Source organism: Pezoporus wallicus, unplaced genomic scaffold, assembly GCF_028554395.1.
Source record: "Pezoporus wallicus isolate ANWC-B61680 ecotype Strahan unplaced genomic scaffold, APGP_CSIRO_Pwel_v1 scaffold_6445, whole genome shotgun sequence".
In the NCBI taxonomy this organism is placed as follows: Eukaryota; Metazoa; Chordata; class Aves; order Psittaciformes; family Psittacidae; genus Pezoporus; species Pezoporus wallicus.
Window position 1 is genome coordinate 6,723,620 of NW_026641753.1, and position 21,505 is coordinate 6,745,124.

The window sequence follows — 21,505 nt, forward strand, 5'->3', positions numbered from 1 at the left end:
ATGAAAATGCATCAGGAAAAATATTCATTTTTAGCCTTTTATATATACATACATGGGTGCTATTACTATTAAAGGATCTATTTCTGCAGCCTATAAAATGCTTACAAAATAAATTAGAGAATGACATAACTGCAGTAACATGGCTCATGCTGTAATGCTGACATGGAGGATAAAGCCATAAAGGCTGGGTAATAAAACATTCTTTACAGACAACTGCCAAGCAACAAAAAAATAAATTCTGTAAAAAAAAAAACCAAACCCTCTCCCCTTGTTATCCCCCACAGTTCTGCTAGATAATTGTTAAAACCAACTACAGAACTATCAAATAATTGCCTGGAAATGTCATGCAAAGAATCCTTCTCTTGTTACAAACATCAGGTTAATAAACAAACTTTTTACCTGAAATGTTCCTACAAGTTCTACAACATACCTGCTTAATACCTGCTTCTGAAATAACTCAGTATAATCTCAAAGATCAGAAAAACAGGAATTGACGATAGATATTTCTTTGTGCAACAGAAACGAAGGGCACACATCATAAGGAATTCTCTACAGTCTGGGCTGATGTGGATATGGAGAAGTGAAGGTGGGGTTGCTATTCAATTTTCAAGAGATCAATCCAAAGGCTACCATTTTTCATGTCAATTCTACTCATCACTCACTTTATATGGGGCAGAGGCAAAAAAATAGGAGAAAATACAGCACAAAAATAATTCACCTTCTGAATGCCTCAGTTTTGTACTCAATGACCTAGTTTGTCAAAATCACACATGCCTATATTTTCATTTTTTTTCCTATGTACTTTAATCATAAGAATTATTGATTGCAAATATTCAGTGTCCAGTGTGCAAATGTGTTTGTCCATGAGCTATTATAAAACTCTGCATCTACCCTGGGATTAACCCCATTTGCTTTCATGTCAAAGCCACATGTTCTCTGGCATCTTTTGCAAATCAAGCATGCAGATCAGTGGGCAAAGCCCAACTAAAATAATACTGCAACTCAGAAGTCGCAAGAGTATAGCGACCTTCCATGCTGTTAATAAGTATGTAATGTTTTCCCAGTTCTGGTACACTTTTTCCCAAGGAAGTATTTCATCAACTTGATACTTCGAAAAATGATAACCATCCTGCTTTATATGAAGCTAGTTGTAGCCTTCTTTCTTTTCTATCTCTATAGATTTCCAGAAGGAAAAGCAAGAAAACCAACCTCAAAATCACTAAGATTTTTTCTCTAAAAGATGGAAAATTAACACACTTGGATGATAACCAAAAATTCCTTCTTGTAGGTTTGTTCCCATTTGGGAGGGAACATCCATCTTTCAGAATTTCAGCAATTCAGGTAATGAGTTTCCTATACAAAGTGCAGGAAGAGTCATGAGTGTCAGTACAAATTTACCAGACCAGTAGGGCCAGCAGGACACAGTAAGATAAGGGATGTTTCTTTCCCCTTGAGCCTCTGTTTAACATACACTCCTGTGTGGATTTGTAATTCTCATCTAGAGCTAGGAGCCTGATGCAGCATTGGTTAAACTGTCACCCTTCTAAAGCCACATCCTCTTTATCTCACCATTGCATCTCCCTTGGTTTTAACAGAACTATTGTTCTTTGTTTAATTCAGAAGACACCACTTGAATATTTACTGAACACCTGGGATAGTTGATGAATAAGTAGATCAGTTAATCAGGAAAGGTTTAAATTCCTCTGAAAAACTACTAATGATGACACTGTCTGAAGACAGAATTCTGCAACAGAATTCCATTAGTTAGCAAACCAATATAACAATCATTCTGATTCCCAAAGGTCCTGAGGATCAACATTACAGTATTGCCTTCACTCAGGCATTATTTCTTTATACAGTAATTTTAAGTTATATTTTGTTGCAATATGATGATTTGTTAAAGACATAGCATTTTCCAGGGCTTTATCTTTGGAGGAAGGCGTTAACACAAAAAAAGAGAGAAAATGGTTAAAACCAATTACTGAGAGCCACAAGACTGCCTGAAATGCTGTAGAACTTTCTATTCCAGACACATAGTCAGAGGCAAACTGCCTCTCCTGTATCTCTGTAGTGTCTACATTCATTTCCCTCCTTTCTCACCCCTAAAAAATATTCCAAACAAACCCACATAACACAAACTTATCCTCCAATAAAGATGGGTATTTCAAGCATATTTAAAATGCCTGAAGTGGTAATGTTTAGTAGATGGACTTTATGCTCAATTCTTATATGCATAAAGATATCTCATGAATGCTCTGCTTAAGCTGAAGTCAAAAGGAATTACAGCAAAATAACTACAGTTCTAAGACCTTTCTGAGTTCATCAATAAATCTCTCTTTGATGCTATATGAAGATATGGGGAAGTTTAATCAATAATTAATGTTAATCACATTCAGTCTTAATCAATAGCAGAACTACTACTCTTTTCAAAGCCCAGAGACAGTTCTGTGAGGTACAAAATCAAGTCTAATTTTAAAGCTGTGTATGCAGAAGAGAGTTGTTAATGGTATTATAATTTGTTTGTTTAAAACTACAGTTGCCAAACTCCCCTGTACCCATTACAGACTACTTGAATATTAAATTATTTGCACCTGCTGCAAAAGAAAGCTGGGCTCTTCATATACAGTACAATGTACACGAGACCACAGAGATATAAGTATTCTTTTATCCTTCCAAGCCCACTGAATAGTTTGCTCAGAAATAAGTAGATAGCACCCAGAAACTGGAGCATCTCTGAAGATGAAAACTATCAGTGGAAGATGTAGAGTCACTCACCTGTCTCCTCTCAAAAGCTGCTTTTATATGTATGCTATGACTTTCTCTTAGCCTCCCCAGGACCACTAGGTCACATTGTGGAGAACAGCAATTTCATTCACTTCAAGTTATTAGGGAAAAGGAAGTTTCTTCTTTAACTTGGGGATCAAAATCTAAGTGCTACGCATTACTCCACCTGATCTCTTGAGAGATGTCAAACCAAGCTTCTATTTCCCTTCTCACTTGAAAGAGGAGGTCACAGTGTAAAATTCAAATATTTAACAACCCTCCAAACAGTGTATTCAGTGCCAGAGGACCCGAGTCAGGGAAGAGGGGTAAACACTACGTGAACTGTGCTCTTTTGAGACTGTTCTCTTTCCATTACAGTTCTCCTATTAGGTGTCTATTTTCACACATTATAAATCAGGTAAATGTTAACCCATTCACACTGGCAGCTGCCTATAATGGTACATTTCACACCCCATGCAAAGAAAAGAAGAAAAAACCCTGTTTGTTTTAGCAGTATTTCTCATTCGCAAATGTCGCCGGTCAAAGGACTGTTTGATACCATGTTTTCGGTAGGACCCAAGACAGTGATGTGCTCTGATTTTTACTTGACTAGAATCTCAGACTTGCTTCTGAAAAATCAAGTCTTTATATTTTTAAATGGATAAAAATAGAATTTCTCCCCTGCATTAAGTATTATGTTAATGTAGGAATTCATACTGCAACACTATACCAATATTCTCAGTTTCATCCATTTAGATAGCTGCCTTGAGCTCATATGTATGAAATTAAGCAAGCACATAAAGATTTGTGAGCTCAAGACCTTAAAAACGCAACCACTCTCGAGCACTCAGATTTGACTGAAATCCAACAGTAAAAAATTCTGTAGCAGTAAATAAGCAAACAAAAGACAGTAGCACAAAATGGAAATTCATGAGCAAGTGTGTCACCACACACAATAAAACCCACCACCGATTAGCTGCTTCAGTGTTTGTTATGGCTCTTTGGGCTTTCTTTGAAAATGAAGCACAGAGAGAAATTTGCTCTGTATTTATTTTTCTGTCCTTAAGCATTCCTGATTCAGTCTTGTTAAAGTGCAGTCTTGCATCATCATATATTTCATTGGCCATTTGCTGTAATGCTGAATGACTGATCAATTGGCAGTTAAACTGCTCATTAAGAAAAAAGTACAAGTTTCTCTAAACTCAGCTACTCCATTTTTCTCCCAATCATTTTCTTGGTCTATTAACAGGCAGCTTTTGTCCTAGTGCTCAATAGTGCAAAGTTAGACTTACTCTGTGCAGTGTAAAGCACTTAGGCAGTTTTAAAGTGAAAGTACTTCTATAGAAGCTTCTTTAGAGCAAAAATGACAGTAATAATATACATCTTAAATGCTAAATTTCCATGTTAAAGCATCAATTCAACAATCTGTGATCTGTGAAAAAAGCAAAGTTATTTTACTGTGATTTTATTTGTTACAATGAACTGACTGCAATTCCCAGGAGCAAATTATGCATGCTATAAAATTTAAATTTAAAAATCTGACACTAATGGAAACTTCAATACACAGATAGGAAACTACTTAGTCAGCAGCCACAAATAAGGGCCACCATTTTCTTTTAACAGCCTTTGCAAACTGTCTTGTAAGTCAAAAGTGGTTATTAAAAAAAAACCCACTAAAGTAAATGCTCATGAAGGTGCAGCCCCTGACTTTTTCACCCCTCCACTCCAGCATTGCAAGGTGGAGTCTGTGCACAAGAGCATATCTCTGATGATCACAAGTTATATTCATCATATGACCCTCTTTTTCTTCTTGACAAGATTCAGGGGCACACACACACACACACATATATATATATGTATATAAAATCCTATGAGCAGGTCTTCAGAACTGAGATATAAGTGACTCATTAAACAGGGTTTAGTGCTCATCTGCATAAAAATAATAAAAATTATGGTTAGTTTGAGCACTGTCCTGTTTATTAACATCACTGCATATTCCCTTTTTCCAGATAAATGTGTCTGCAGCACTTTTGCTTCAAGCTGAAGGACCAGATTCCAAAAAGATATAAGGTACCTGTTCACTAAAGCTCAGAATGAATTCTTCCATCTTATCAAATTGTTACCAGTCAAAACTTACTAAAGCCACCACTGAAAGTTACATCTCCATTCACAAGCCACTGAAAGAGCAGAACTATCATGTCATAATACATTACATGCATGTGAAAATGTATCATTAAAAAATCTGTCTGTGCCACAGTAATGCTGACAAGCTGGTCTCTACAAGGGACTGAAACAGTGGAGGTACAAGTGAGGACGGATGATGAAGAGCATGAAAACCTTTGAGAGGAAAACTGTAGGATGCCAAAGAGTACAGAGAATCAAGGGGACCATAAGAAACTAGATGATGTTGAGCAACATCCTGACCAGAAAAAGCCTAGAACAGCAGATAAAAGCACCATTCTTGTTCAGTTCTTCCTGTCTGCAGAGAACCACAGAAACTCCATCTCCCATTTCCCCTCCATAGAGAAACTGAACAGTAGACTAAATATTGGTGAACCAGTTGGGCTAAGGAGATGAGTAAATAGCTCTCAACAGCTTTAGTCCCATTAGCCAGCACTGCTGTGTTTGCCAAAAAGCATTTTAGAAATAAGGTACAGCACTTTTACTATTATTTTTTCATACTATGCCAGTGCAGATAGAATTACAACATTCTGTAGATTGAAATAGTTCAATTCCTTAATATTAAATTAAAATGCCTCTTGCATGGGTCTTCTAGCCAGATTAAAGGTGTTAATCTGCTTTCTTCTGTTCCTTATATAGTCTTTATATATGGTTTCTTCATCTGGATAAGTATATTTGCAAGCTCTGACATCTTGAATCTCATCAGCAAGAGGAAAATAAAAATGCAACAGGTCTGGACCTGAAAGACAGAACTGTCTTGGGTTGTGTGACATTTGGGAAGGGGATTTTAGATTTTGAAGGAAGAAACCCACAAATAATCAAGCAGAAAAATCAGAAGTAGCTATCTGACAGCACTTAGAAATTTTTCAGATCTATAGCTTTGAACATAAAGTATCCAGGACATGCAAAGGAAACAAGAGTTTACCACAAAAAAAAAAAAAAAAAAAAAAAAAAAATCATCGATTTAGTACATGGCTGTCATCAGTATGTGGCCAGATTAAATTCCAGCTGTGCTTCACCTTTCTAATTTCCTCCCTGCACAACCTAACAACATCCTTTCTTGGGCTGTCAGTCCCTTCTTCCAAGGTGATAAATTGTCTTTTTATCCCCGAGTTCCAGCAATATCTATGTGTTCAGCCAGGCTGGTCTCCTTCCCCAACAGTTTGATCTTCAGCACATGGGGACTGCCTGTTCCTGTGCCTTGCAGATTCCATGGAAAGTGTCCAGCCCTCCTGGACCTCTCTGTCCTTCAGTACTATTTCCCAAGGGACTCTCTCTACCAGCATTCTAAACAGGCCAAGTCAGCTGTCTGGAAGTCTAAGGTAGTGGTTTTGATGACCCTCTTCCTGACTTCTCCAAGAATTGAAATTCTGTCATTCAGTGATTGCTTTACCCAAGACAGTCTCCAATGCCACATGACCATCAGTTCTTTGCAGATTTTTGCCCTTACCTCATTTTAGAAAAAAGTTTTGTTTTAACCTGAAAACTCCAGTTTGGCTCCCCTCCAGTTCACAAAGGACTTTTGATGATTCCCAGACACAGGAATCTAAATAGCTCTCGATGACATAATAATAAACTAACCATCATAATCTATACTGAGATTGAAAATGTAACCTCACAGTCATTGTAATAAAGGCAGAGTCAGGCACAGACAGCACTGATTGATCCTGCTCTAAAACTTACAGAAATACACAAGGTTTCTAGAAAGCCATACAGCTTTTCTGATTCAACTCTATCTGAAGATGAAACAAAATGTATACCTAGATTAGTCACCCCTTGTTTTTTTCAATATATATGTGGTTCTAGATAGATAATAAAAATCCTTTATCTATAGTTCATATAAAGTTATAACTCAAAACAAATAAATGTCAGGAGGTGGATTTTAATAAGTCCCCTTAAATGTTAGGTCTAAAAGCTGTCACTGCCCCTTTAACTTTAAAGTCTTTCCCACAATAAAATAGTCAACTACCTCCCCACTGAACTATAAGGAATAGATTTAGTGGATACATTATTAGCGCATTACAAAGGTTCATATACCTTTGCAGCAGAAAGCCAAATTAAATGCTGGACTAAGCAAGATCAATTCAGTTGTAGTCAGCACAGATGCATCAGCTTACCTGTGATCACCACACAATTTGCAAATGAAGAGCTGCCAATGTTGTATAAATAAGAACATTAACTGAAAGGTTTTCTTTCTTTACCATACATATGGCTCTGGAACTAAGTCCAGAAGTAATGATTTTATTACCTAATTAAAAACCATTGCTTTTAAGGCCTATGCATATTAACGTCCTTGAGAGGTAACTCTGACAGTGATTGTGTTAGTTTACAATAGGAGAAATTAAAACATGCCCATCACTTTCAGTCATGCACATTGCTTTGTCACACTTTCCAGCACAGAAGGAAATAACTTCACTGGCATATTAATGTGACTTAAAAGTTAAGTTTCTAAGCCTGAAGCAGGTATGTGGGATATCATAAGCTAAAAACTGGAATGATCCTGTTGAATATGGTAAGATAAATGAAGGTCAATGGGTATACGTATAAACAGAAATTAAATTAAAGTTCCTTGGGCTGTAATGTTCTGGAGCAGCATTCTGCAGCAGCAAAGTCAACATAAAGATCCTAAGTGCTTTTGAGATGTAGCTTGATCAATTTACTTTACAATCCCTTTCCTATGCCTGACTGCACTAGCAGGAAACTGGATTCAGTCACGCAGGGTGTTCCTTCAAGTGCTATTCTCTGTTAAAGAGATATAAATAATATCTTAAATGCTTGTATTGTTTAATTTAAAAAATCACTGGAGTGAATTTTCTAGTTAGCTGGAGCTATTATGCTGGTACAGAGGGAAGGTAAGTATATAATTTGCAATGACTGCAATTTGAGTACACCTGGATGGAGATGCCCGAGGAACTCTGTGATGCACTGACAAGATTATCACAAAATGCACAGAAAGTAAATTGCCTCTCCCACCCTTGCACATACTTTTTAAACAATGAAGTTTTAGCATAATCCTGAAGAGATTAACACACATACATGTAGAAAGGCACATTCTACAATGAAATGTCATTTTCTCCTAAATGCAAATTAAACAATTTAGCAAAACCATTTAAAGCCATTCTGTTTTCATGAAAACAGAAATCTGCTATCTCTCCAAGCACATATAAACTAGGCACAGGCAGACTTGTGTCCAGACAATCAGCATGTAATTTCTGAATCCTGGTCTGAAACTATTCATGTTATGATTGTCAAATACAAAGCTCAGATTACTTCTGGAGGCAGTCAGCTGGATAAATACCTCCATTCCAGTTCAGTTCAGAAGGGTGTGATGCACAGTCAGTCTGGGAAACCAAATAATTAAAGCTACACCTTAAATTTAACTTCCTGTAAATATAGTTGTGCTTTTATTCAGAGCTATTTTCATCACTTTTCAATAAAAATGGAATTAAATAGTCTTGTGCTTGAAAATGACTCTCAAGTACTACATTTTGATACAGTGGTGGACTGGCTTTTGCTAATATTTGAAATCTTTTCCCAATTGACATACTGAAATCTTCCACATTTGTTTTCAATGGCCTTCCATCTATGGTGATTTAGAACACAAGATGCTTAAGTATGAAAGAAAGAAATGTAGATAATTGGTGCTTGTATTTGTCAATGAGTTAGGAAATTGGGAAAAGAAAGATGACTGATCACCTACAGCTGTTACTTTTATTACCAAGATATAAAAGTTTGTTTTATTTTCTTATGGGTTTTTTGGTTGGTTTGCTTGTTTGTTTTAAAATATATTTTCTCTTTTAAACAAAATTGAAATAAATCACTACTTTTAATATGGGGGTGCTGGGAGTAACTGGAAATCCAGCTATGAACTATGGAGAGATAACAGAAGTTCACTTGATTGTAAAATACAAGTTCTGTCACTAAAAACCCAACATTCATATTCAGACGTTTCTGACAAGTCCCAAGTTTGCGCAGAATTTTAACTCATGGCTCATTAGTTTTAGATTTTACATTTTAATGTCTTTTAAATCAACAAAACAAATGAAGATCTGGTCTTCCCTGTTGTAATTTAATACATTCCTCTTTGAAAATCCTGTATCATTGGGTTGCATTATACCAGCATCTAACTTGGAACTTAACAAATACATTTTTAATTACTCACACTGGGTTTTTTTCCTGGTGAACTTCAACAGTTTATCTAAAACACTATAATCCAAAAATGCTTCCATGTCATACCATAAAACTAATAACTTGCTAACCACTTATTTGCTGACAGAACACACTGCTGTCTTTTGCAGAATGTGAAGAATTAGGGATTTGAAAGGAAAAGAAAAAAAACCTTTAAAACAAGGTGCAAAACACCATTTCTGAGCAAATCTCCCTACATGTAGACAATAGCTTTTCCTCCTCTAAACCCAGTCTAATTAAATACAGCTGGAGATAGCACAAAAGAATTTCATTAATTAATTGGCAACCTGCTAACACTAATTAAGCTATGAAAATTCAACTCCCTCACACCAGATTTTAAGCATTAGTCAGTTACATTTGTTGGGGAGATTGCCTGGCATCTCTTAACACAATCAAGAAAGAGAAAATGAACTTTGTGGTTAACATGTGTGGGAACAAAATGACCTATTATTGGAAAAATTAGATATTAAACCTTGCACTGATATAGTAATAGTGCTACAGAAGCTCTTACTGATAGATCCCCTTTTGAGTAGCATTAAGAGCTTCACAACTACAGACTCCTTCTCACTATGTAGAAAAGGATCCCAAACACCAATAGCACAGCCCAGGCCAGTTACCTTTATTTAATCCTCTGCAACACCCTGCGTAAGGTGCCGCAAAGCTTCCCTTTGCTGCTGTTTGTGCGACAACCTACTAGTAAAGATTCCATACACTAACATGTCAACTCTTTTACCTATACTCTAACTCTTATCTAAAAAACTGAGACCTCACTTAATATTTTAATGCGTTATTACACTGTAACAAGGAAGATTTATTATTTCATGTCTCAAGGCCTACTGGCAATGAGTGCTTCTGCTATTTTCTGGGTGGACAATAGTGAATACCATCTGGTGCATCCTTTTTCCCTTTCCAAAGACTCAGCCCCATCTCACGAGGAAGGTTTCAACACCAGGTTGGAAATGTACTAACTCTGATCTGTATCCACCTTATTTCCTAACAATCTAGATAAAAAGAGAAACATAGCGTGAAAGTAAAGTATTGTCTCCTTTTAAAAAATCCTAACCCTTACAGTGCTGCAAAGACTGGAAGAATCAACAAGCAACACATTTATTTTAAATTAAAGGAAATAAGTTATTGTAGAAAAGCATATGACTTCTCTCTTTTCAGTTTTCTTTTTCACATGAGATTACATAGCTAAATCATGTAGCCTCTGTATGACACAGTACAGCCCAATCACCCACCTCACCATATTTTTATATGTAACGTAATTAATAGGAAGCTGGCAAGTAATCGTGAATCTGCAGGAAAGTCTTCTTCTGAAACACTTTTATAAGAATTTATTCAGATAAAGTAGAGGTTCTGTAACCTAATATTCTTTCAGTTACTCTCTGTGGTGAGAAGGACTGCCAGGAAAGAGGCAATCTCATGTCAATGAATGGTTCATGCATTAAATGCAGTCTTTTATACAGGTTCACATCCTCCTCTCCAAACACACACTCGTTCTAAGGTATGAGCTCCATATTGAGGCTGTAACTCAGAGTAAAGCCAAATAAAATTTGCAATTCCTGTGCAGGTTAAGGTGAGTAGCTGTGACTCTCAAAACTGATTGGCAAGGTCTCAAGAACTACAACTGAATAAGCCCTTAAATGCTTTCTTGTTACAGTTGAGATAACCCAAATAGAAAAAGGTAATCATATGCTTAAAATCTGCTTGAACTCTTGCCAACTAGGAATAATTAATCACTGAAAAATAATGCAAATCTCATTGACTCAGTCATTGTGCTGAAAATCAGCAAAACATGAACATGCTCAGCACCCACCAGAATCAGTCTCTTTAGAATGTGTTGATTACAATACACAACAAACCCTAAAGAATATGTACTTTCCATTAAGGGTGGAAAAGAACTGTGTATACCATTTCTAAGCTTTATTATACTCTCATATACTACAGTCATAACTGTAATAGTTTAGCATCATATTAGAGTGAAACTGATAATACATTTGATAATGCATTTGATTAATAGATAAACTAAAGTACGTTATGTTGGCTAGCATCCCACAGTGTTCACATGGAATCTTCCATCTTTCAGCCTACATGAAGTTGTACTACTTCAGCCACACCTTCAAAACACTATGAAATCAAACTCTCAACAAAGACACCATGGTACAAGAAGATATCAGGTGCACCAGAACCTATCCCTGGAGGTTTTACTTGGGTATAAGCAAGGTCAGGAAAGATAAATGGGATAAGACGATTTATAGATTGATCCTCAAATATAGACATTTGATTATTTTCAAGAGGGAGTGGCAACTTAATTTCAGTAGTATGTTTTTTTTACACACATTTATCTATACAACAATAGTAAAAATACAGGCAATTGATGGAGGATGGCATTTGTCCAAGGGTATACTGTCGGATGAGGGCTGGGGAGACAGTTTAATACAGTGTAGGATAGTGTCTAACTGTGAGAACACCTCTCATCATAAGGCCCAGAGACATCTTCCAGGCAATTGGCAATTTCTAATAGTATCACTTCTCATATAACTACCAAAATAATAAAGGAAGAGATGCAAAAAAATGAAAGCAGTATCTTGTTTTAATAATAGATTTTTTAGCCCTATTGTAATTACAAAAAAAAAAAAAGCTTGGTTATTACATACAAGTAAATATTAATAGCTGAAAGTAGCAAACTTTTCTACGGGGGACTGAATCTCTCGGTTATCATGAAGGCAACAAAATGAAAATTGAGTCAATGAAGGTTATATTGACAACAGGAAGGAAAAAAGTTCAAGCCATGCCTGGGGCATGAAATGGAGAGCAAAAGTTAAAGGAAAAATTCATGAAAGATGCATGACTATCATATTCACATGTATTACTGTTAAGTGCATTCATTAAATGGTCATAAAGAATATATGGCATAAAAATGAAAGAGAAGAGCACAGTCGCTAATAGAACCTGATAATTTCAGTGTGTGAAAAGCAGCAGACCATGACAACAATTTAAAGTAAGATCACTAAATCTTGCTTTCCAGCTTCCACTGCAAGTAATACTTAAAGAAAAAAATATCACACAGTAAATGACACAAGTGACAAAAGAAAAGATGAGACGGGATTTCAAGGCCACGCCGCACTAGCACACAATGAGGCATTCATTCGTTTTGAAACCATCATGAGATTATGTGATGATTAACCATGCTGAGAAATGCATTGGTTCTGAACGCACATACTGCAAATCTCCTGAAAATACATAAATGAGTTGTACTGATTTTGACCGGGTCATTTGGTATATGAAGCCCTTTGTGGCTTGTATCATCTGTCTTGTTTCAGGTAACAGGTTATAACAGATCCTTTGGCCAAGGTTTTGACACCTCCGCATGAGATAATGTTTAACACCTCATCAGTTGGTATACATATGCTAATCATTGCTGTTTAGCACCTGTTTTCTCCTTTCCTGCTGTTCAGGCACAACACACAACTACCACGACTCTGCCTCTGCAGTATTTGCAAGAGCATTTCACCACTTCACAGACCAAATCAGATAGCTCTATCCCCACCTCAGTAAGTAGTAAAATGGCTGAAGTAATCACTTCTCCCCTTTTCCCCCAATTCATTTCCAATTTGTTATTTTAAAACATCAAATCAGGTATGGAGAATGGGAAGGGAAAAAGGGAAGGGGTTTACTTCATGCAGGAGGCTCTCTTCACCAGCTTCAAAACTTGTTTTGTCCCTCAAGTTCCATACCATACATACACTGGTGGTGCTGTGTGCCAACCCATCACACTTGTTAACTGAGCATACTTCATTACAAAATAGTTTCCAGATTAAATGTAATCCACTGATGGCCATTGAGTTTGCAATCAAGGAATTCAGCCACTAGTACTTTGTAAAATTAAAGTAGGTGATGAAGCTGACAGTGATGGTTCCAATGCTAGTTTCCATGGCTCTGTCTAGATTTCCCTCGGTCCTAGCAGAACTTAAAACTCACTCTCATCATTTCATTGATGTTATGAATTTTCTTACAGGGAGGTAAATGAAGAATGTAAATAAATGGAGAGAACACATTAGAAGTTCTGACAAGAATTTACGCAGAGATTTTGATAAATAATTTTAAGGATAAATTAGAAGATATTATAGAAATTAGGGCAAAGACATTTTATTTGTTCTCAAATTTACCCCTTCCTTCAAAACATTAGGGGAAGGCCTGCCTACCGCAAGTGAAACGAAAATGAGGGACAGAATCATTACAATGAATAATTGTAGCCTTCATCCAAGAATACACTAAATGACTTTAATATGAGTAATCCTCATTAATATTGCCATGATATATACTTGAAAATTGGGGCTGTTCAGCTTGGAGAAGAGAAGCTGCGTGGACACCTCTCATCAGCCTTCCAGTATCTGAAAGGGGCCTACAAGGATGCCAGAGAGGGACTCTTCATCAAGGACTGTAGTGATAGAGCAAGGGGTGATGGGTTCAAACCTTAAACAGGGGAAGTTCAAGTTAGACATAAAGAAGAAGTTCTTTACTGTGAGGGTGATGAGGAACTGGCACAGGTTGCCCAAAGAAGTGGTAAATGCTCCATCTCTGGCAGTGTTTTAGGCCAAGCTGTACAGAGCCTTGGGCAATACGGTCTAGTGTGAGGGCTGGAACTAGATGATCTTAAGGCCCTTTCCAGCCCAAACCATTCTATGATTCTACGAATACTAGTACTGAAGTATTTTTCTATACTATTGGAATATTGGTGGCATCTCTTCTATCTCTGCAGTCCAACACAGCAGACTCTTTGAAATGAATTTTTAAGTGGCCATACATATTCCACCTTAAAAGAAAAGAAAAAACAAATAAATAAACAAAAAAAACCAAAACAAACAAACAAAAAGCCCCTAACAAAACACAGCCCCAAACCAAAACAAACCCCTGCATTTTCATAAAGTTTGATTGACATTGATGGATGAAACTATAGTATCACAGGGAACAGAATATATGGACACGGCACTGGGGATGTGGCCTCTCCTGTGCTGTCTCTTCTCAATTACCAACCAATTAAAACTCACTGTAATGCATCAGATTCAGGGATCTCATCTAATATTTTTATTCCAAGCAAAATCCTGATGAGTGAGCCTGCAAAGTTTCAAGCAACATAAGGAAACCTTTTCCCATTCACTTAGAGTCAAGTAAAGTAGATCATACCCTTAAGCAAGGCAGCGTAGAATTTACCTGCTATAAAACTAGTACAGTAAAGCTCTGATATATATGCATAATTCACATTTTCCTGCCTCATACCTGAAAGCAGCAAGACTCTAACAATTCCTGGTTTTATCTCAATTATAAAAAAGTTATATATGAAAGATTCCTTTTACAATATGAAGGTAAAGATATGTTTCTTCTGCTTAAGGTTACACACTGCAGAAAAGAAAGCAACATGTTTTGATGGTATACGCTATTGTCACTTAAAGGCACTAGCCCATCCAGTCTTTCTGGGGGTCAGCTGTCAGGTATCTGGGAACCTACATGCTTTATTCAAATAAGAACAATGCACAAGCCTTTTGTCATAGCAAGTTCAACAGAGACATACATAACTGTCCTGGTGTACAGCACTGCACCAGTTACTAAGAAGGAGAAAAATGACTGCTACTGCTGAACCCAGGACAATAATGATCTTCCCTAATTTAAAATACTAATATGTCCTGAAATTAATTAACAGGTAAACATAAAATTCAGAAGTAGAATTCAGCATATTGCAAATTCTTGCCTTCATAGAATAACGCACTGCGCTCTTGAGAGATTCTTACATTGTTATATTTATAAATTAGGACAACAGAATGTCTGCTTCAGACATTAGTATATTTTAAAACTTGGAGCAAAAGAAGAACAACGACATTGCTTCAGGCACTGCTGCTGGAGCTTTCAAGATAACCTGAAGCATAATTTGGCTTCATGTTGTAAGGAGGTCTAGAGCCAAATTCAGCATTCCCTGCTGAGCTAGTCTAGATATCACATGTAGCCATGGCACAGAAATGTACAAAAAACAAAAAATTTGACCATTTTAATTTGAAGAACAGAATATATTGCATAAAGGTTTCCAGGTCCTTGACATTGAAAATAATGGTGTCTGACAGTTCTAGGGTTAAGTAGCCACTTGTTCAGCACTGCATCGTTTATCTGCCAACAGTATGTGTCTCTTGTTGTTACTTCAAAGAAAAAATTCAATGAAAATTTAAATAAAAACAGATCTGTCAGTATAAAGCTTTAATATTTTACACCATATTCAATCTCTTTTCTTTGTAAAGTGCTTTTATACTTCCTGAACTTGTCCTGCAGTACACAATTCTCATTATTTAAAAGAAAGAAACCATGAATCACCTTTAAAAATCTACACTTTCCTGAAACATTAACATTTATTTTTAATAGACATCACTCTGAAACTGGCTTCACAAAGTGCTGTAGAATGCTACAGAACTCTATGTAGATTGAGAGCTGTAAGAATATATATGTTAAGTACTTCAGCATTGTTACATATAACAGGTTATTTGGTTTAGCATTGAGGATTTAGAATACAACATTGATGGTTTTGTTTCTAATCACAAGTCTTTTCCTTCATGTATATGAAGTACACAATAGTCCTTAATTCCATATGCTCTCTCATACAGTACACTTGTTACAGGCTGCAAACTGTACTATAAATATACTTTGAACTAAGTGAAACAAAGGATTCAGTTATTTAAGAAAAAGGTCTCTCCATATATTTTTGCCCAGTTTTTCCTTTACCCACCCACATATTTTGTGAATCTAAAAATTAACGACTGCAGTATTTACTGATGTCAGACTTTTGTTTTAAAGCTGCTAGATCCAAGAAATCAAAGACAGTTTATGAGAGATAATTAATGTCTCTCTTCCATAAGTGCATATGGCAAAGAACAGTCTCTCAATTTTAAGCTTTCTCCCACACGTATCTTCATAACAAAATTATTCATCTATTTAGAAATCTCTTGTACTATTTAACAATTCAGCTCTGGAGTGTAACTACTTTGAGAAGAAGTGAGACACTGGCCCCCAAGTAACAGATTCAGATTATAACAGCCTCAATAAAAAACATTTTCTTTAAATTTGATTGCATACCCTAAAAGCAGAATTAACAATCTGCCAAAGTGAATATGTTCTTATAAAGAAAAGATTGTAAAAAATAATCATAATTATACGCATATAAACAGGCTCACTTCTATTTGATTTTAAAAGTTTCTTCCAGGCAAAAAATACTGTAATCTATTTTCTATCCCAGTCACAAGTTTATAACTGTGCTACAAATTACAGCACTAAAATTTTGTGAGGAAGATTATAATAAAATTGTCATTTTGTATCAACTACACTAAGCAAAATACAGGCACTAAAATGATAACAGGAATAATCTATTACCTTATTTAAGTATCTTCATTATTTGAAATGATAGTTGCTCCACACTATTTGCCAAAATATGTTAAGTGTTTTTAAAAGTCATAATCCTCTGCCAATCTCTTCTTTATATGTGTTAGCTATTAAGTTCTATCATAAATTATGAAATAAAAGGGTTTAAGTCAACCCAATAATATTAAATCTGCTCTTTCAACAATAAAATCCATGCAGCTGAGAGCTGCTCATTATTTATTTAGCTTCCATAAACCAACACCTGAATTTGTTGCCTTCTAACTTCACTGTTTTTCTTTCTTTTCCTAGAAGAAAAACTGTAAGCCATGTTTTCTCACTCCTGTATGTTACACTATTGTATAGTATAAATCCACCTGCACCATCTCATTTTGTTACCAGTTATGAATCCAGGTTATCATCACATAGCAGTCTACCTGAATGCATGCCCCTATCCATATCACCCCTGAAAACAGTCTGAAAAACCCAAATAACCTCAATGTGATCTCAGGCATCCATACCACAATACTGTTAATGACACGCATTTTTGATTTGTTAAATAGGACTACTGCTTTTCTGACAACTAGTTGTATGTCCCTGCCTGATCAGAAAAACAACATACTCCAAAGCAAGCCACAGTGGAATATAATCCCCACAAATAGCAGAAACATGATCAAATACTGGTCAAAGCTACTCTTTCTGAAATTACTTCAGAAATACATCCAAACTGCATCCCACACATCCAGATTGCCAAACTATCCTTTCTATGACATTCAGGAACAAGTATGGGCTCAGCTGAGGGCTCTATGTCAATGCACTCTGAGAACAGGTGTCCTGGGTTCAGCCAGGACAAAAAACACAGTCAAAACCACAGCACTGCACCAGCTACTAAGGAGAAAAATGACAGCTAATGCTGAACCCAGGACAACAGGCCACCTTCTGAAAAGCAAAAGCAGGAGGCAAAGCAGATGCCAACAAAAAATAAAATATTATAAAAGTTACTGCAGTATTTGTAGCTAGTGGTACATACAACTTCAATGGTGGAACTTCAAGGAGGGCAAGCCATTAACAGAACAAGAATAAGACGACAAAAAAAGGAAAGAACGTGGATTTGGAGAAGGGGGAAATAGCACCCTGTATTTTTCAAGGAGGCTGCTATCACACCACTTAGAGCCTGGCTCAGCTGCAATTCTCTGGGCAGTTTGTAGTTCAGTTTACATCATAAAAGTCTGACACAACTAATACTGAAGAAGATGGCATTGAATCCTGCAGAAGTGAAGGGCTAGAATTCAAGCAGTCAGCACAGCTATGCTCGCTTTAAGGCTCACTTGTCAGAGCAGAACAGGATCAGAACAGAACAGTGTTTAAAACAGAACAGAGCTTAAAATATTTGAGTCCCCTTAGGAAAGTGCACTAATGAGGTAGTCTATCTATAACATCTGATTCAAAGCAACAGACATACTGGAGAGCTCTGCTTACTCCCACAAGACAAAGGATAGGAATAATCTCCTTCCCCAAAAGCCAGTAGAATTTTTTTAAATGAAAGTGAAGAAGAAAATGAAATGAAATGGCATGAAGTAAGTTCAGTTTTGCTAATCCAAGATGGGATAGTAACCTTATTCCTTATGGGCATATGTTAGTAGTTAGTATGCATCCTGCATGTATTAGTGACACAACGTTTTTTGCTCCCCTAGAAAGAAAAATCTTGGCCTTCAGTTGGAACATGAGTTCACGAAGAGTCAAGGATATAGCTGGGAGCCTGCAAAATAATTAACTGGATCAAATAGCCAAGAAAAATTATGTCCAGCACTCAAAAGTGCAGATAAAGACAGCTGTACCCTAGATATGGGAGGCATGAACAGTAGGGGAATCTCCTTAGCTTAACCTTGACTAGATAATTGCAAAAATAGTGGTATGAAAGGTCACCTCTTGCTCTTCCCAACAGAGCAGTACTGCAGTTCTGCAACACTAAGGTGTTCAAAAAGGTAAGCTGGCACACATGAAATAAATCATTACAGATAGGAAGAGATTCAGAAAGACTGCTTCTCATAGGAGGGACTATAGAGGAGAGACCTTCACCTAAATAGGACACATCTTCTCATACTCTTCTGCACATATTTGCATCTCCTGCTTGCCTTCCAGGTGGCACAGGACAGCAACACCCAACTGTACTATATGCACTGGGGCAGCTTACAGCACGTGCAGGAAGTGGGCTGCTCTTCCATTTCCACAGCAAAATATCTCCTCCTGTGGCCAAACCTCACTGTGGGTCATTCTATTCTTCAGAAGTTTTAAGTGTTTGATGACCTGCTTTGAGAATCTCAGATGGAAAATGCTATTAATTCACTGTTATTTACAGTGGAATTTACAGTTATTTGTAGAATGGAATAATAGCAGCAACAGCCACTTCCCATTATAATGTTGGAAAATCTAAACCTACATATTTATTTACTTAAGAGAATAGTTTAAGAAACCCTTATGTTAGCAAACCAAGAACAATGTACATAAAAGTTCTTGGCACTTTAAGGGAAAAAAATTCTTCTCTCTGATTTACATTTGACATTCACACCATAATGCATACAATACACAAAATGCTCTTTTATGATTTAGGAATACTACACAAATAAAGTCTGAAATCTTTCTGTGTAACTGTAACCATGCAATCAATGAAAGCCTAACAGTTAATCAATGCTAGCTTCATCAGTGTTTAGTTTATGTAAGAGTAGCCTTCCTCAGGTCTTTGATTTAAAGTTAATTCAAAGCAACATGGGGCAGCCAGAAAAGCATTGTCTGCTACTTAAAAAGTCACACATTTGAAAGTTATTAATCTGACATACAAAAGAAAGCCTACTGCTAATAATCACCATGAAAGTAGCAAAGGATTTGATAACATACCAAAAAACTAGTGTAATCAAAAAAATGTGTTTTTCAGAAAAAAAAACAAACAAAACAAACAACTTTTAGTATCTGTAGAAGTCTGGTAAAATAGAAACTGGTAAAGCAAACCTTTTAACTAGTAAGAAAGCAATGAATGTCTTGCTGACTTTTCCTATTAATTATCTATTCTAACATTCACAAAGTTTCATTATTTCAGACAAGCTTAGATGAAGATATAATTCCCTTTGAAATTCAAAGGCATTTATCAGATAAACAGAATTCACCTAAAAAATGCTCAACACTCAAAAGCATTGAATACTGCAAACCTTAATTCTAAAAGTAGCTTTTATACCTGCCCCATAACAATGTAACATTAATAGTTCTTGAAATTCATTGAAAGTGTAGGTCAATTTGTAACTCACTCGCTGTTAAACTTTGAAAAACCCACATCAGAGGAGAAAAGCTAGAAGTAACAGCAGTATGATCCTGCTTGGTTTAAAGAACATCTGCCAAAATTAAGATGAGAACATAATCCTAAAATGATGGACACAGTAAGCATTAGTTCAGCTTTGTCTGAAGAAGCAGGCCTCTGTTCTAAATGCTCCCTCTAAGTCTTCACTGACTGAGGCCAGGATATTACAAACAGCTTATATAAAATGCACAGGAATAGATCACCTCCAGAGCTAAAATTAAATACATGCAGGATTCTTTCTGTTTTTCAGTCTTGCTCAGTCCCCAAATTTTCCCTTTTTGTTGCCTTTTCTACTTTACATCACACTTCTGCTGTGGTATAGATGGCAAACCTTGGCTAAAATGAAAGAGTAAAAGATTAAATTTGCTTTAACAGAGATGAAAGGTACAAAACATGTACCTTGAAGCTTAGCCACTCCAAGGCTACACCTTCTCAACCCATTAGGTGCATGTTCAAAAGAAGTTCATGTCCTTATAGTCAATCATTAAATGTAAAGAAGTCTGTTAAAAAATGAAACTATAATCTAAATACTCTATTTTGTCCTTAATTCATGACTTTTCATATCATTTTATGTCAAGGCAAGAGAAAAGAAATTTCCAAACACCTATTATTTTCCATAGGTGGGTACCACATCACCATGAAAGCAAAATTGTGTAAGTGCTTGGTCTTGTTCAGAGAAACAGATTCTACAGTTTAGAAAATACTTCACTGTGGCAAGCTAAAATGTAGCATTAAGAAAGCTTTAATTCCTGATATTACTATGAACATAGTACTGCCTTTACGGGCATAAGAATAGAAGCTTTAATAAACAGGATTACTCTTATCAGTGATGAAAAGAGTATGTCTAATGATCTGTAAGATTAAGATTTAAGACCTATAGATGCTCTTTAAATGAAACAGATGACCAGAATCTAATATTAGTATTTTTCATTTTCGGCATTCTGTAATATGATTTACACTTTTAAAAAGAAATATTGGTGCATACTCTTGGTATGTCACTTAAAAACAAAACTGTACCTGTCCTTGTACTTGCTAGAAGGAAGACAACAGAGAAGTCATGGGTCAGGGGAACACACATTGCTATGTACCTTTCTTACCTTAGGTTGAAATAAAGGTAACATTTTGTCACAGTTGAAGATAAAGAATAACATTGTTTTTATAGAAATTGAAAAAAAATATTAATTAAAGCTATTATCTTTCATCAACAAGACAATTTACCTGCCAGTGAACTAGAGATGGTACTTCAGAGTCATATTAATCTCTTCAGTATACTTGCTCTTCTAACTGTCTTAGCCTGTAGGGTCATCTGGCAACCACTAGCCTTCATTTGTAACTCCTTTCTTTACCTGGAATATTTGAAAACAAGAAAACCTTTCCAGAAGTCATCTGCAATCAGTAGTTTTCCAATAACAAGCAGTAACTCCTCCCACCTGCCACTGGATGTAGCTATTCCACATTATTAAGTACTTCTAGTTCCCCACAGTTAGACAAATCCCCAAGTACTTTCTTTATTACAGTATTTTATTGATGAGGTTTGTCATTTTATGGGATGTGGTATAATAGAGGGCAATTTAGTCACTGATGCACACAAATGTTACCTTTTTGCAACGCGTCAGCAGCAATAAT

General features: G+C 36.2%; 1 long non-coding RNA gene across 2 annotated transcripts in view; it reads right to left on the reverse strand.

The window, feature by feature from the left end:
- Positions 1–21,163, reverse strand: part of LOC130607814 (uncharacterized) — a 112,291-nt gene extending 91,128 nt beyond the window's left edge. For both annotated transcript variants that reach the window (XR_008974365.1, XR_008974364.1), the window contains exon 1: positions 21,098–21,163. This is a non-coding gene — a long non-coding RNA (uncharacterized LOC130607814). The remainder of the gene's footprint in view (positions 1–21,097) is intronic.
- Between the last annotated feature and the right edge of the window lie 342 nt (positions 21,164–21,505).